We start from the raw sequence: 16399 nt of genomic DNA, 5'->3' as shown, positions 1-16399 counted from the left end.
TCAGGTTCTGAGGGGGTTTCTTTGATCTCACCTTCCTCTGGTTCAACAACACTGTACGGCACTGTCCTCTGCTGATCTTTCTGAAGGTAATCTTTGATCCTCTCAGCTGTGGTCTCAAGTACAGTGTTAGAATCCACTCCCTTTGTGTCAAGAGTTTCAGGCTGAGGCAGAGAGGACTCTAAAGCCTCAAAATGTTTCAGATCATCATTATCTGGAACCTCTACAACCTTATCAATGTCCTCAGGTACATCCCTATCAATCTCATCATTTTCTAACAGTGCCACTTCAGGTGGAGGCTCATCCACTTCCACCGTGGTGCTCTCAGCACTTTTGTTAAGGTACAAAGTCTATGTGGTTACTTGCACAGAATCCTCCTTGTCTGTTAACAATAAAGAGGAACCTAACAGTGAATCAATGTCATAACTGTCAAACCTATCGTGTCCAGTGTCAAAGCAAACAATGTCGGTTTCCTGAAAAGAAAAAGAAAACATTGTTTGAGTCATACTACCTATTTCAGAAAGAAGTTCAGTCATTCCAGACAATGTTTTAAGCGATGATGCATTGGCAGTAGTGAACTAGGCCTACATCTATTTATTGACTTACCTCAGCAGGAATCTCCAATTCTTTTTCAGTATGTGATTGTTTACGAGTTGGTCCTTATTGAAGTAACCAAAGCGGTTACCAACCCATTGTAAGAAATGGAAACAAAACAGAGAATGAAACATGTTAACAAAACAGAAAAAGCTTCAACATTCCTTCTAGACTGCAATGTTATCACATACAGTACCAGTAAAAAGTTTGGACACACCGACTCATTCAAGGGTTTTTCTTTATTTTCTACATTGTAGAATAATAGTGAAGACATCAAAACTATGAAATAACACATATGGAATCATGTAGTAACCCCAAAAAAGTGTAAAAAAAATATCTAAATATATTTCATATTCTTCAAAGAAGCCCAAATCAAATCAAATGTTATTGGTCACATACACGTGTTTATCAGATGTAATTGCGGGTGTAGCAAAATGCTTGTTGTGTTGTTGAAACAGGAATGCTTTTACAACAGTCTTGAAGGAGTTCCCACATACAGTATGTTGAGCTCTTGTTGGCTGCTTTTCCTTCACTCTGTGGTCCAATTCATCCCAAACCATCTCAATTGGGTTGAGGTCGGGTGAATGTGGTCAAAAAGCCCTTACACAGCCTGGAGGTGTGTTGGGTCATTGTCCTGCTGAAAAACAAATAATTGTCCCACTAAGCACAAATCACATGGGATGGCATATCACTGCAGAATGTCGGTTAAGTGAGCCTTGAATTCTAAATAAATCACAGTGTCACCAGCAAAGCACCCCCACACCTCTTCCATGCTTCACGGTGGGAACCACCCATGCGGAGATAATTCGTTCATCTACTCTGCATCTCAGAAAGACACGAAGGTTGGAACCAAAATGCTCAAATTTGTACTCATCAGACCAAAGGACAGATTTCCACCAGTCTAATGTCCATTGCTCGTGTGTCTAGGCCCAAGCAAGTCTCTTCTTCTTATTAGGGTCCTTCAGTAGTGGTTTCTTTGCAGCAATTCAACAATGAAGGCCTGATTCACGCAGTCTCCTCTGATCAGTTGATGTTGGGCTATGTCTGTTACTTGAACTCTGTGAAGCATTTACTTGGGCTTCAATATGAGGTGCAGTTAACTCGCAGCAGAGGTAGCGCTGGGTCTTCCTTTCGTGTGGCAGTCCTCATAAGAGCCAGTTTCATCATAGCGCTTGATGGTTTTTGCGACTGCACTGTTCTTGCCATAATATGGACTTGGTCTTTTATCAAATCTTCTGTATACCACCCCAACCTTGTCACAAGACAACTGGCTCAAACGCATTAAGAAGGAAATAAATTCCACAAATAACATTTTAATAAGGCATACCTGTTAATTGAAATGCATTCCAGGTGACTACCTCATGAAGCTGGTTGACAGAATGCCAAGTCTGTGCAAAGCAGTCATCAAGACAAGGGGGGGCTACTTTGAGGAATCTAAAATATATTTGATTTGTTTAACACTTTTTTGGTTGCTACATGATTCCATGTGTTTTCCAAAGTGTTGATGTCTTTACTATTTTCTACATTGTAGAATAATAGTGAAGTAAAACCCTTGAATGAGTAGGTGTGTCCAAACTTTTGACAGGTACTGTAATTTAATATTAACTCATACTTACACTCCCTGCACATATATTTGTCCTTTGGCCTGAGAGTTTATAGTAGACATATATAGTCTCTCCTTTTTTAAATGACAGAAACCGACAGTCTGGTCCGGTGAAATCGCTGAAAGCTTTGCCCCGGCACAGGAGCACTGTGGAGAGGAATGATTCAAAGATCAGTTGTTTCACGCCTACCAAAGATTCCAGCCCATTACCTCAGCGTCCTCCCTATGTGCCCCATGCACAATCAGGGCGTGAATAGAATACACATCACTAAAGTAAGCCTTGTTTTATCTGCTTCTCTTTTTACAGAGCCAGAGTATCCAAAAGGAAAGCCAAGCATTAAGGCTAAATAGAATATTGTTTTTGTCTTGATAGGGTAGATGTAAAAAGAGAAGAACTTGCAAGCAGAGGGGTTAATGACATGCCAGTATTTTATGTCAACAATAGCTAGCTTTATAGCTAACCAGGCCTATAATCCATCTTGCAATTTGCTTCCTAAACCAACACAGAAGTGTGATATATTAATGGTCAGTTTAGTAAGTAACTATAGTAGTTGATTACAATTAAGCTCACATCTCTATTATTGTGTGTAGCTAGCTAGTTAGTTAACTAAGAAAACTGCCAGATCAATTGGCAAGTTGTCATGTAGTTAGTTAGTCAATGTTCACAAATTTGGATTAGCTATGGGCCCTTGTGTAGCTTTGCCTTTGGGTTCAAGAAAATATATAGGCCAAAAGCTTGTTTACATGGTGCAAGCTACTAATGTAGTTACTACAAAAACACAGTTATTATAGTTCCAGAATTTGGCAACTAGTCAGGCAGTAGCCAACACAGGCCGAGACTTCGCTTCGGCTACAACTAAGCAAGCTTAGGTTATTATGCATTGGTAGTGTAACGACCCTGGGTTTATAAGCGCGGAAATCTGCACGAGCATGCTTTTGCGGCACAGTCGATAGCGCGTTGGACTTCGGGCTAGAAGGTCGAGGGTTCGAGACCTGCTCCCTAACTGTTTCATTACAGTATTTACAACTAACGTTAACGACAGTTGCGCTAGGTTAGCCGAGTTTATCCCTTTGAAATGACAACGCCGGTCAAGCTAGCTAGCTATGGAAAGATGGAAGCATCCTGAAAGTTCGCTTGAGTTTAGCGCCAAGTACTTACCACTGCATTCCTCGTCTGCACTGTCTTGTTTTGCACACTTTGTACAAAATAATAAAATGCAGTACTACAGGATATTTCTTAACATAGCTCTTTATTAGCTAGCTATAACTGGCATGTTCACGTATCGCCAACCAGGATCAAACTGACCATGACCTAACCATTTGGGTGGTCTTAACCAATCATAGCACAGTATGATATGGCGGTAAAATGCATCCAATTATTACTCAGTATGTTTACACATATGAATATTACATCCCCCTTCTTTTAAAACAAAATATATTTTTTTACATATTCTAAGCGTTTCTTTTGAAAACATGCTCTGCAGTTTGAACTCAAGGTAAGTAACCATTTATATTGCATACTACACCAACTGAATCAACATAGACTCTGAAACAATGATCCAACATACTGTTACTTTTCAAACAAGGGATTCTCAGCAACTCAGCTTTCACAGTAGAAATACATCTTAACATTTCAAAAAATACAATACCACAGCATTTCAAGTGAACTTTCAATAACAAGTTTACAGTGTGGAACTCTTTTAGGGCAGCGATCCGCCTACACCCTTTGACATTTCACAGTTCTAGGACAGCTCTGGGCTTGACCTCTCTTCCTGACCTTGTGCGATATGATGCTGAGCATGCTTCTGTGTCAGTCAACAGTTCTTGTGGTGTTGCAGGTAAGTATGGTGTATGTTGTGATGTGTGTGTGTGTGTGTGTGTGTGTGTGTGTGTGTGTGTGTGTGTGTGTGTGTGTGTGTGTGTGTGTGTGTGTGTGTGTGTGTGTGTGTGTGTGTTTAGTCCATCACATTCTCTTTCAGGGGAACAGTTCATCTCATCAGTGTGTTGTTCTTTTGTGTTCAGTAGGTGACGACGATTGCGGCAGTACACCGCTCCTTCTGCGGTGAGGACGTGCTATGAACGTTCAGTGTCAGGTGGCTGGATGACGACTGCTGGCTTCCAGAGGCCATGCTCCTGGATTCAAACTGACTCTCCGTCGATCAGTGGTGGCAGTGGTCTAGCTGACCTGTCGTAGTATCGCCTTTGTTGTTGTTGTCTCTGTGCACGTTTTTCATGCATTTCCTTGTAGCTGACGACCTCAGGTTGTAGCTGCTGGTTGGTGCTGGGAAGGGTTGAGCGAAGTCTGCGGCTCATCAACAGCTGGGCTGGTGATTTGAAGTTGTCAACTGGAGTGTTGCGGTATTCAAGGAGGCTGAGGTAGGGGTCTCTCTTGTCTGCTTTTGCTTTATCCATGAGTGATTTAGCAATCTGCACTGATTTTTCAGCAAGGCCATTACTTTGAGGGTAATGTGGGCTTGTGGTGACGTGTAAACTCCCATGCTTTTGTGAAGGATTCAAACTCATTTGATTTGTAACAGGGCCCATTGTCAGATATTAAAGTCTCTACAATGCCATGCCTGGCAAAGGCTGCTTTCAGCTTGTGTATCACAGCTGTAGATGTGGTGCTGTGAAGCTTGTCGAGTTCGAAGTATCTGCTGTAGTAGTCAACTGTTACGATGTAGTTCTCGTTGTTCCAGGTGAACAGATCGGTTGCCACGACCTGCCAGGGTCGGTCTGGGATACAGTGAGGTAACATTGGCTCTTTGGTGTTTGAGGGGCGTCGTTCAAGACATATGGCGCATTTACCAACAATGTCCTCTATTTGTTTGCACATTCCGGGCCAAAACAAAATGTCCCGTGCTCTCTGTTTGCACTTTTCCATGCCCATGTGTCCAGCATGGATCTTTGTCAAAATCTCTTCCTGAGACTGGTAGGAATGATGATTTTCTCTCCTTTGACAATTATTCCGTTGATCTGTGATAGTTCATCAGGATGGTTCCAGAATTCTGAGACGCTCCGAGGGCATTTTCTCCTCTACTCAGGCCGTCCATCCTGTATGACTTTCCTCAGCTGTGCGAGTTGTGAGTCCTTTTCTGTTTCTGCTTGGATCTCCTTCAGTTTTGTGTCACTAACTGGTAAGTTGCTGTACACAGTGTGCACTTGCATGTCCATGCCTTCACTGAGGCTGCTGTCCTTATAGGTAAGAAACTTCCTGGAGAGCGTGTCTGCGACAGGGATGCCTTTGCCTGGACGGTGAGTGATTGTGAAGTTGTATTTTTGTAGTTGAAGAATCATTCTCTGTAGCCTTGGCGGGGCTGCGGCTAGTGGTTTCCTGATGATTGACTCAAGGGGCTTGTGGTCGGATTCCACAATGACTTGTCGTTCATATACGTACTGATGGGAACGTTTACATCCGAACAGAATGGCATAGAGCTCCTTTTCAATTTGAGCGTAGTTGATTTCACAGTCTGTGAGAGATTTGGAAGCGTAGCCGATGGGCTTTCCTTCTTGCAGTAGCACTGCACCTAGTCCATACTTCGACGCGTCTACTTGGAGTCTGAGCTCTTTGTCGGCGTCGTAGTAGGCAAGGATTGGTCCTGGTTCTCTCGTGATCAAGTCTTTCACATTTCTGGAAAGCAATGTCGTGTTGCTTGTCCCAGAGAAACTCACTGGACTGCTTTAGCAGTTGATGCAGGGGTGCATTAGCATTGGAGAGGCTGGGTGCGAACTTGGCTAAGTAGTTGACCATGCCAAGCACTGTTTCCAGCTCTGCACGGTTCTTTGGTGGCTAAATTTATTTTATGGTTGAGATCTTCTGTGGATCTGGCTTGATTCCAGTCGCTGTGAGAAGATGTCCGAAGTAGCTGACCTCTGTAGCGCCGACTGTGCTCTTCTCGGGTTGAGCCGGACTCCTCTCTCACGGGACCTTTGCAGCATCGCGCTGAGGTTTCGGTCGTGCTCTTCTTTGCTTCGACTATAGACAAGGATGTCGTCCACAATTAGTGGATCCAACTAGTGGTCATTATGCACTACTACACCCTCTCTCACATGAACGCTAACATTACTGGTTTCAGTGGGAAAGATGGTAAATGGTTCAGACATTAATGGCAAATATAAAAAACTAAGATACACAAGTTACCGGAGTCTACAATTGCCGACTGTTAATGTAGAGTAGGGATAGTGAGACGTAACATTCAAGACTGAAGCAATTACCCCCTCTAGTGGTAAACTTTATACTGTACCAGGTTACTACACACACTGATAATACAAAACATTGAGGACACCTGCTCTTTCCATGACAGGCTGACCAAGTGAAAGCTATGACCCCTTATTGATGTCACTTGTTGAATCCACTTCAATCAGTGTAGATGAAGGGGAGTTGAAGAAAGATTTTAAAACCTTGAGAGAATTGAGACATGGATTGTGTGTGTCATTCAGAGGGTGATTCGGCAAGACAAAAGATTTAACAGCCTTTGAACGGGGTATAGTAGTAGGTGCCAGGCGCACCGGGTTAAGTGTGTCAAGAACTGCAACACTGCTGTTTTTTTTCATGCTCAACAGTTTCCCATGTGTATCAAGAATGGTCCACCACCCAAAGGACGTCTAGCCAACTTGACACAACATGGGCCAGCATCCTTGTGGAACGCTTAGGGCAGCTTGTAGAGTCCATGCCCCGACGAATTGAGGCTGTTCTGAGGGGAAAAGGGTGTGCAACTCAATATTAGGAAGACGTTCCTAATGTTTTGTGCACTCAGTGTATGTAGTCCTACATGTTTTTAAATAGTACCGTATCACAAACCACAGTACAAAACCATATAAAGTGTGGGCCTGTAGTATCTGTAAATCAACTAAACATTGTTTTTTTATTTCCATATGCAGATAATAAAGCATCATTGTTCGTGTAATAATCTAATATTAGCATTATACCTCTAGGAAGAGGAAATGGTCATAAAATCAAATAGATGAAAAGACGGAAACAAAAATGTTTTTGAACTACAACTTATTTTATTTAAACATTTCAAATTCAGTGCAAAGTAATGTAGTGCATTGGTGTCTAGATCCCTCTTGGGTGGCAAAGTGTCACAAGAATCCTGTGGGGAGAGAAAACAAGAGAATACATTAAATTAATGGGTGTTAACTAATCAGGGTTCAACAAAGCACTTCAAGTCCTCAAATCCTTCAAGAGAGAGAGAGAAGGAGAAAGGAGTATGGTCCCTGCAGTAGGACTACATGCTGGCCATGAGGTTCTCCAAGTGATACTCCAGGAGGCTGGAGAGCTCCGTGACCAGAGACTCTGGGTTAAAGTACCAGGCCGCCTGCTGGCCAAACATGTCATCTAGCAGAGCCATCAGCCCGCCCTGAAGAGAACACCACACAACACATAGAAAATGGCTCTGAGTTACTAGCTTATCAAGAGGAGAGAGACAATTAGAAATACTCCCCCTAAAATGACATTGGAACCTGGTTAACCATGAATAAGGAAGTAAAAAGGAAGTACACTAAGAATATGGAAGTAAACAGGAAGTAACCTCTTGACTCTTACATTGAGCAGCAGCAGGTATCTGTCAGCCTCTGGCTCCATGTTGGCAGCAGTGGGCAGGAAGGAGTACAGGAGAGCGTACAGACGCTCCACAAACCCACCAGGCGTGCTAAAGGAAACAAAGGAGGAGAAAAGAGGAGAGAATAGAAGAGAAGAGGAATTTAAGTGAAACTGCTAATAGAGAGATATCAAAACATGTACCAGTGAGATGCTACTTACCACCATCAGGGACTTCTGAGCTGTCATCATCCCAAACAGCACCAGCTCAAAGAGGACATCTATCATGTTCACATGATGGATCTAGGACAAGAAAACACGTTTGGAGAAAATAGGAATGATTTCATATAGATCAGCTACTGTGATGTATAAAAGACATGCATGTGGAAGAACTCAGTGAGACTTGAAAGAGTTAATGAACTCACCTTTGCCTCAGCCAGCTCCCTCTCAATGTCATTCCGCTTGGAGGGGTCACTCAGGTAGTCCACAAAGTCGTTATAAGTACGGATGAACTTGGCCTCGTCCTATGACAAAGAAAAGAGCATCTTAGTGAACAGAACACATTTCACCTCAGGGACGCTCTCTTTCCCTTGAAAGAGAATGCGTTAGTGAGTTACCATGTGGTTGGCCTGAACCAGTGCGCCCAGGAGGACCTTTCCCGCCACAAACAGATGGTTCCTGCTCAGGGTGGAACCAAGCAGGGTCTAGGGGAGAGGGAAGAGTTAGGGTGAGAAATCTTCCTCGAGGAGACAGAACAAGAAGTCACAGAGAGAAAAAGAAAAGTGTGTCCACTCACAGTGAAGGCCTGGCGCAGGGAGACGAGCCTCAGGGCGATGTCCTCCACTCTCTTGGTGGTAAGGTAGAGGCTGTGAAAGGGAGGGATTGGAGCATAACCATTAGAGTCAATGGGGGATAGCAGCATTATGACCACTATCCGTCAGCATCTGACAAGCCCAGACTACACAGACATTTAGAGGAACTCACTTCACCAGAGGAACCTCCCTCTCCTCAGGCAGCATGTCCTCCTCCCAACCCTACGACAACAAAACAAGCATTCAAAATCAGTGACCAATGAGCATGCATTTAGTTTTACTTGTATTTAAGAGCAGTTGAAGGCCACGGAAGTTAACACAGTGTCCAAAGAAGGGCCAGAAGTATACAGAATGGTGTCATCTGCGTAGAGGTGGATCAGAGACTCACCAGCAGCAAGAGCGACATCATTGATGTATACAGAGAAGAGTCGGCCCAAGAATTGAACCCTATGGCACCCCCATAGAGACTGCCAGAGGCCCGGGCTACAGGAAGCCGATTTTACACACTGAACTCTATCGGAGAAGTAGTTAATGAACCAGGCGAGGCAATCATTTGAGAAACCAAGGCTGTTGAGTCTGTCGGTAAGGATGTGGTGATTGACAGAGTCAAAAGCCTTGGCCAGGTCAATGAATACGGCTGCACAGTATTGTTTCTTATCGATGGCGGTTAAGATATCGTTTAGGACCTTGAGCGTGGCTGAGGTGCACCCATGACCATGATAGAGCATGACGCTTGCAAAGCCAGGGTAGTGGGTTCGATTCCCGTCACCACCCATACATAAACGACAGCAGGTTTTATTGTAAGTCGCTTTGGATAAAAGTGTCTGATGAATGACATATATTATTTTTATATAGTCACTTACTTGCTATACAATGTAGAGAGAAAAAGGGTCAATTCAAGAGGGAGCTACGAAATTCATGTCCAAACATCGTTTTCTTTGCCTGATGTCATTAGAAATTACATAGAATTAATCATTAGCTTGTTCTCTACAATATTATAACATTCATATACTTGTACTTGACAATGTTGATGAAATAATAATGATCATTTGCTGTGACCATTACTAGTTTAGACTGCACCGCACTTGGTTGTATGTGTTCCATATTTGGTGTTGTGAGGTTAAATCTCAGAGTAAATCGTCGGTAACTTTTCAACCATAAATGGTAGAGACATTGGGTTTAGACTATTGTTTTCTGACAATGTTCTATTGATAACCTTGAATTAATGAATAATTTTATGTTTTTGGCTATTTTGCTACCAGATGCTTTCCTATATCGTTGGTATAATATAAAATCCAAATACCAAATATTGTGTTTTATAAAGCCACTAGCTAGATTGGAAGAATGAGACAAACAAGGTGATTTTTTATTGTGTTGTTTAACTCCTGAAAGTATAGTCTTTGCCACAGTGGGCTATAAAGTCTTTTGGAGGACATATTGACCAAATTCAGACAAGCCCACGGAAAAAAAGCACTGAAGGCTCTACACTACCGGTCAAAAGTTTTAGAACACCTACTCATTCAAGGGTTTTTCTTTATTTTTACTATTTTCTACATTGAAGAAAAATAGTGAAGACATCAAAACAATGAAATAACACATATGGAATCATGTAGTAACCAAAAAAGTGTTAAACAAAACCAAATATATTTTAGATTCTTCAAAGTAGCCACCCTTTGCCTTGATGACAGCTTTGCACACTCTTGGCATTCTCTCAACCAGCTTCATGAGAAAGTCACCTGGAATGCATTTCAATTAACAGGTGTGCCTTCTTAAAAGTGGAATTTCTTTCCTTTTTAATGCATTTGATACAATCAATTGTGTTGTGACAAGGTGGGGGGGGTATACAGAAGATAGCCCTATTTGGCAAAATACCAAGTCCATATTATGGTAAGAACAGCTCAAATAAGCAAAGAGAAATCATTACTTTATGACATGAAGGTCAGTCAATACGGAATATTTCAAGTGTAGTTGCAAAAACAATCAAGCACTATGATGAAACTGGCTCTCATGAGGACCACCACAGCAATGGAAGACCCAGAGTTACCTCTGCTGCCGAGGATAAGTTCATTAGAGTTACCAGCCTCAGATATTGCTGCCCAAATAAATGCTTCACAGAGTTCAAGTAACTGACACATCTCAACATCAACTGTTCAGAGGAGACTGTGTGAATCAGGCCTTTATAGTTGAATTGCTGCAAAGAACCACTATTAAAGGACACCAATAAGAAGAAGAGACTTACTTGGGCCATGAAACACAATCAATTTGTCCTTTGGTCTGGAGCCCAAATTTGAGATTTTTGGTTCCAACTGCTATGTCTTTGTGAGATGCGGTGTGGGTGAACAGATGATCTCTGCATGTGTATTTCCTACCATAAAGCAAGGAGGAGGAGGGTATATGGTGTGGGGGTGCTTTGCTGTTGACACTGTCTTGTGATTTATTTAGAATTCACACTTAACCAATATGGATACAACAGCATTCTGCAGCTATACGTCATCCCACCTGGTTTGGGCTTAGTGGGACTATCATTTGTTTTAATAAATTATTATAAAAAAATAAAAACAATTGTTTGTTACTTTTACACCTTTTTTGTGGTATCCAATTGGTAGTTACAGTCTTGTCTCATCGCTGCAACTCCCATATGGACTCGGGAGAGGCGAAGGTCGAGAGCTGTGCGTCCTCCAAAACACAACCCAGCCAAGCCGCACTGCTTCTTGACACAATGCCTGCTTAACCCGGAAGCCAGGCGCACCAATGGGTCGGAGGAAACACCATACACCTGGCAACCCTGTCAGTGTGCATTGCGCCCGGCTCGCCACAGGAGTCGCTAGAGCTCGATGGGACAAGAACATCTCTACCGGCCAAACCCTCCCCTAACCCGGACAATGCTGGGCCAATTGTGTGCCGCCCCATGGGTCTCCCGGTCGCGGCCCGGCTGCGACAGAGCCTGGACTCCAACCAGGATCTCTAACTGCACAGCTTCCCTTAGACCACTGCGCTACTCAGGAGAATTCATTTGTTTTTCAACAGGACAATGACCCAACACACCTCCAGGCTGTGTAAGGGCTATTTTACCAAGAAGGAGAGTGACGGAGTGCTGCATCAGATGACCTGGCCTCCACAATCCCCCGACCTCAACCAAATTGAGATGTTTTGAGATGAGTAGGACCGCAGAGTAAAGGAAAAACAGCCAACAAGTGCTCAGCATATGTGTGAACTCCTTCAAGACTGTTGGAAAAGCATTCCACGTGAAGTTGGGTGAGAGAATGCCAAGAGTGTGCAAAGCTGTCATCAAGGCAAAGGGTGGCTATTTGAAGAATCTCAAATATACAGTATGATATGTTTTGATATGTTTCACACTTTTTTGGTTACTACATGATTCCATTTGTGTTATTTCATAGTTTTGATGTCTACACTATTATTCAACAATGTAGAAAATAGCATTTTCTTCTTTGACGCACCTTATGTCTAAACTTCTTTACAGTGAAATGATCTTGATTGGTGATCTCAACTGGTGTTGGTTAAAACCGGTGTCTGATGATTTAAAAATGTTTTGTAATTCTATGAATCTTACCCAGTTGATTAACTCACCCACTCGCCCAAATCTTAAATGCCCAGATAAATCTACCCTGATTGATTTGATATTAACAAATGTTCCACATAAATATTCTGCGGTTGGTGTTTTTTGTAATGATTTAAGTGACCATTATGCTGTTGTTGCTGTTAGAAATACTAAGGTTCCTAAGACAAACCCATGTTTTATTCGTAAGAGAAATTTGAAGTGTTTTAATGAGCAGGCTTTCTTTCATGATTTGTTTTATTTTGACTGGAGCAAGATTGAGCTTATCCCTGATGTGGAAACTGCCTGGATATTCTTTAATGATGGTTTTTTCCAAATAGTAAACACACATGCCCCATTCCGCAGGTTCAGGGTTAAAGGGCGGGATAATCCATGGTTTTCTTCTGAGCTGTCTTGTATTATTCACGACCGTAATCTAGCCTGGGCTAAATCAAGGAAATCATGTTCTGATGCTGATTGGCTTGATTTTAGGCAGTTACGAAACAAGTGTTCTTTTCTTTTCAGGAAGGTCAAGTCTGAATATTTTATGTCTGTTTCCACTGATAACCTGAATGACCCTAGAAAGTTTTGGAAGGCTATTAAGTCTATGTCTGGTAACAGTAATGTTACTGAATTACCGTCATGTGTTTTGAAGGACTCTCTTGCTGTATATGACAAAACTGAAATGCTGAATTGTTTCAATGAGCACTTTGTATAATCTGGTAGGCTGTTTGATTCAGTGTCCTCTGTCTCTGTACAACCCTGAGTGGATGAACCAGTGTCCTCTGTCTCTGTACAACCCTGTGTGGATGAACCAGTGAGAGCTGGTCAAACTTGTAGCTTTTTGCCATTCTCAGTGCAGGTGGTACATAAAGCCCTGAAATCCTTAGATCAGAGAAAGCCTGCAGGTCTTGATCATTTGGATCCCTGCTTTTTAAATCTGGCAGCTGATTTCATAGCTGAACCACTTACATATCTGTTCAATCTAACCCTGGAATGTAATGATATTCCGAAAATCTGGAAATCAGCATTTGTCCTACCACTTTTAAAAGTGGGAGATCCAACTCTTTTAAATAATTATAGGCCAATCTCAAAGCTGTCACCCCTGGTGAAATTACTTGAAACCCTTGTGAGTGAACAGCTAAAATAGTTTTTATTTACTAACTCTATTTTATCAATGTACCAATCGGGCTTCAGGAAGAAGCATAGCACAATTACAGCAGCCATGAAGCTTTTAAATTATATCACTGAAGCCCTTGACAAAAAACAGCACTGTGTCTCACTTTTTATTGATCTCTCTAAGGCTTTTGATACAGTTTATCATGCTATACTAAGGCAGAGATTGTCGAGTGTAGGTCTTTCAGAGCATGCAGTTGCATGGTTTGCTAACTGTCTGATAGAACTCAGTGCACTCAATTTAATGGGCTTATGTCTGTTAAATTGTCTGTCTTTAATGGTGTGCCCCAAGGCTCTGTACTTGGTCCTCTCTTATTCACTATTTATATAAATGATTTAGACAAAAATGTCCAAAATGTGCAACTTAATTTTTATGCTGATGATACTGTTATTTACAGTTGTGCCTCGTCTCTTACAAAAGCTTTCCAGAACTTGCAAACTGCTTTTTATACTGTTCAACATACCTTGTGTCAATTAAAGCTTATCCTCAATACTGACAAAACTAAACTAATGGTGTTTTCTAAAGCAAGAAATAGACCTCTGAACCTTTCACCTATTACTACCTGTCAGGGCAAGGAGATTGAGGTTGTAACCTCATATAAATATCTTGATGAAGGCCTCTCTTTTAAATTGCATATTCAACAACTTACAAAAAAATTGAAGCTGAAATTGGGATTTTATTTTAGGAATAAGGCCTGTTTTTCTTTTGAAGCCAGAAGGAGGCTAGTATCAGCTACATTTATGCCTTTACTAGACTATGGGGATATTTTATATATGAATGCTTCCGCTCAGTGTTTGAGATCAATTGACACCCTTTACCATGGTACTTTGAGATTTATTTTAAACTGCAAAACTCTTACGCACCACTGCACTTTGTATACCAGGGTTGGCTGACCTTCTCTAGTCACTCGTAGGCTCAGTCACTGGTACACTTTGATTTATAAAGCCATTTTGGGTTTACTACCTTTTTATTTGGGCATTTTTATTGTTCAGAAATGTGGTGGGTACTCTCTTCGTTCGCTGGACTTTATCCTGCTAACTGTTCCTTTGGTAAAAGGGCTTTTATGTACTCTGCGCCATCGTCTTGGAACACCTTACAAAATACTTTTAAACTGGAAGAACTTGTCCCGATTGGTATTTTTAAATCACTGATGAATGATCTTGAGACTGATTCCCTGACCTGTCAATGTTTTTAATTTGCTGTTTTTGATTTTTGTTACTCTTGTGGATTCAATGGTTTCTACTAGATTACTTGTAGTTTTTCATGTTGTTTGTCTGTAATTTTTGTAATGACTTGGTGCTGCCTATCTTGGCCAGGACGATCTTGAAAAAGATATTTTAAATCTCAATGAGCCCTTCCTGGTTAAATAAATAGTAAAAATAAAGAAAAACCCTTGAATGAGTAGGTGTTCTAATAGCAATAAGGCACCTCTGAGGTTTGTGGTATATGGCCAATATACCACCCCTCCTTGGGCCTTATTGCTTAAATAACCCATATCTCTTTTATAACAGGATATTATCATTGACTATATGAAAGTGCATGTATGAATGAGTCTGATTTACCGTTTTCAATGGCAGGTTCACCTTCTGAAGCCGGATGAGGTTCCCAAAGCGTGCTGCACAACCACCAAGCTCAGTCCCATCTCTGTACTCTTCTACGCTGACAACAACAACGTGATCCTAAAGAAGCATCGCAACATGGTGGTCAAGACCTGTGATGCCTGTGACACCAGTGGTAGCCCATCTATCTATTCTTAATTTTAATCAACTTAATTGCCATTGTTCCAAAAGAAACAAACAGGGTAAAATAACTTGCAACCAGCAGTTGATAGCAATAATCTGTCAATATGCTGATAAATAGTATGTATCTAATATATTGATTTTGAGTCAGAGTGGTATATGAACAACACCCATTGGACCTATAACCATACTTCACCTTTGATTAACTAAACTATTCAAATCTACAGTAATTCAGATAATTACATCACCCCTTCATGTCATATATTCTGTGACCAATCAAAGCTGTAAAGTACTGTATCATAAGTATATCAATGCTAAAATTCTGCCCTTTTGATGACTATAATATCTTGTTGAACCATACATTTGTCATTGTCTCTTTTAGAAGTACTAAACATGGTTTGCAAAAAATACACGTTTTTCTTCTTCTTTAATCATACTTTTAACCAGTACAAGTTAGTAACAATGGAAAATGGCAACAAACAAAAAAGTGTTTGGCCATTTTTGTATGTACAGTGTAACAAATACACAGTGATGTATGTCCTTGTCAACAGATATCTGGAGGACTGTATACGGCTATATTTGTAATAAACTATACTGAACAAAAAACGCAACATGTAAAAGGTTGGTCCCATGTTTCATGAGCTGAAGTTAAAGGTCCCGGGAAATGTTCTGTACGCCAAAAAAAAAAAAATGTGAGCATTTCTCCATTGCCAAGATAATCTATCCACATTGAAAGGTGCACCATATCAAGAAACTGATTAACTAGCATGATCATTACACAGGTGCACCCTTTGCTGGGGACAAAAGGCCACTAAAATGTGCATATTTGTCACAACACAATGCCACAGACGTCTGAAGTTCTGAGGGATTGTGCAATTGGTATGCGGACTGCAGGAATGTCCACCAGAGCTGCTGCCAGAGAATTGAATGTTCATTTCTCTACCATAAGTCGCTTCCAACTTCATTTTAGAGAATTTGGCAGTACATCCAACCGACAATTTTCCTGCCTGCTAGCCATTCAAAATGTAACGATTCCTTTTGGGTGTCAGGGAAAATGTATGGAGTAAAAAGTACATTATTTTCCTTAGAAATGTAGTAAAGTAAAAGTTGTCAAAACTATAAATAGTAAGTACAGATACCCCCCAAAACTACTTAAGTAGTACTTTAAAGTATTTTTACTTAAGTACTTTACACCACTGTATGTGCTTCAATAGAGTCTGACGTTCAGGGTGGTTGGACATATAAGATGGGGTGCTGGTGAGCTTCTGCCCCCATTTTAGGTCGTCACACAAATATTCCCCCACCCATGTCCATTGAATCATAGTAATTACACCTTGCTTTAAGGAAGCATAGCAAGAATGAAAGGAATCAATTTATCATTGAAT

General features: G+C 41.3%; 1 long non-coding RNA gene across 1 annotated transcript; it reads right to left on the bottom strand.

Annotated features, from left to right (window-relative positions):
- Positions 1-7952: 7952 nt before the first annotated feature.
- LOC120027604 lies at positions 7953-14955 on the bottom strand. Its single transcript, XR_005473329.1, has 6 exons — positions 14838-14955; positions 8720-8764; positions 8527-8596; positions 8348-8434; positions 8156-8254; positions 7953-8033 (listed from the first exon to the last, which is right to left on the bottom strand). It is a non-coding gene; the product is annotated as an uncharacterized LOC120027604 (long non-coding RNA).
- Between the last annotated feature and the right edge of the window lie 1444 nt (positions 14956-16399).

This window comes from Salvelinus namaycush, chromosome 33, assembly GCF_016432855.1.
Source record: "Salvelinus namaycush isolate Seneca chromosome 33, SaNama_1.0, whole genome shotgun sequence".
Lineage (NCBI taxonomy): Eukaryota > Metazoa > Chordata > Actinopteri > Salmoniformes > Salmonidae > Salvelinus > Salvelinus namaycush.
This window is presented reverse-complemented; position numbering and strand designations above follow the sequence as displayed.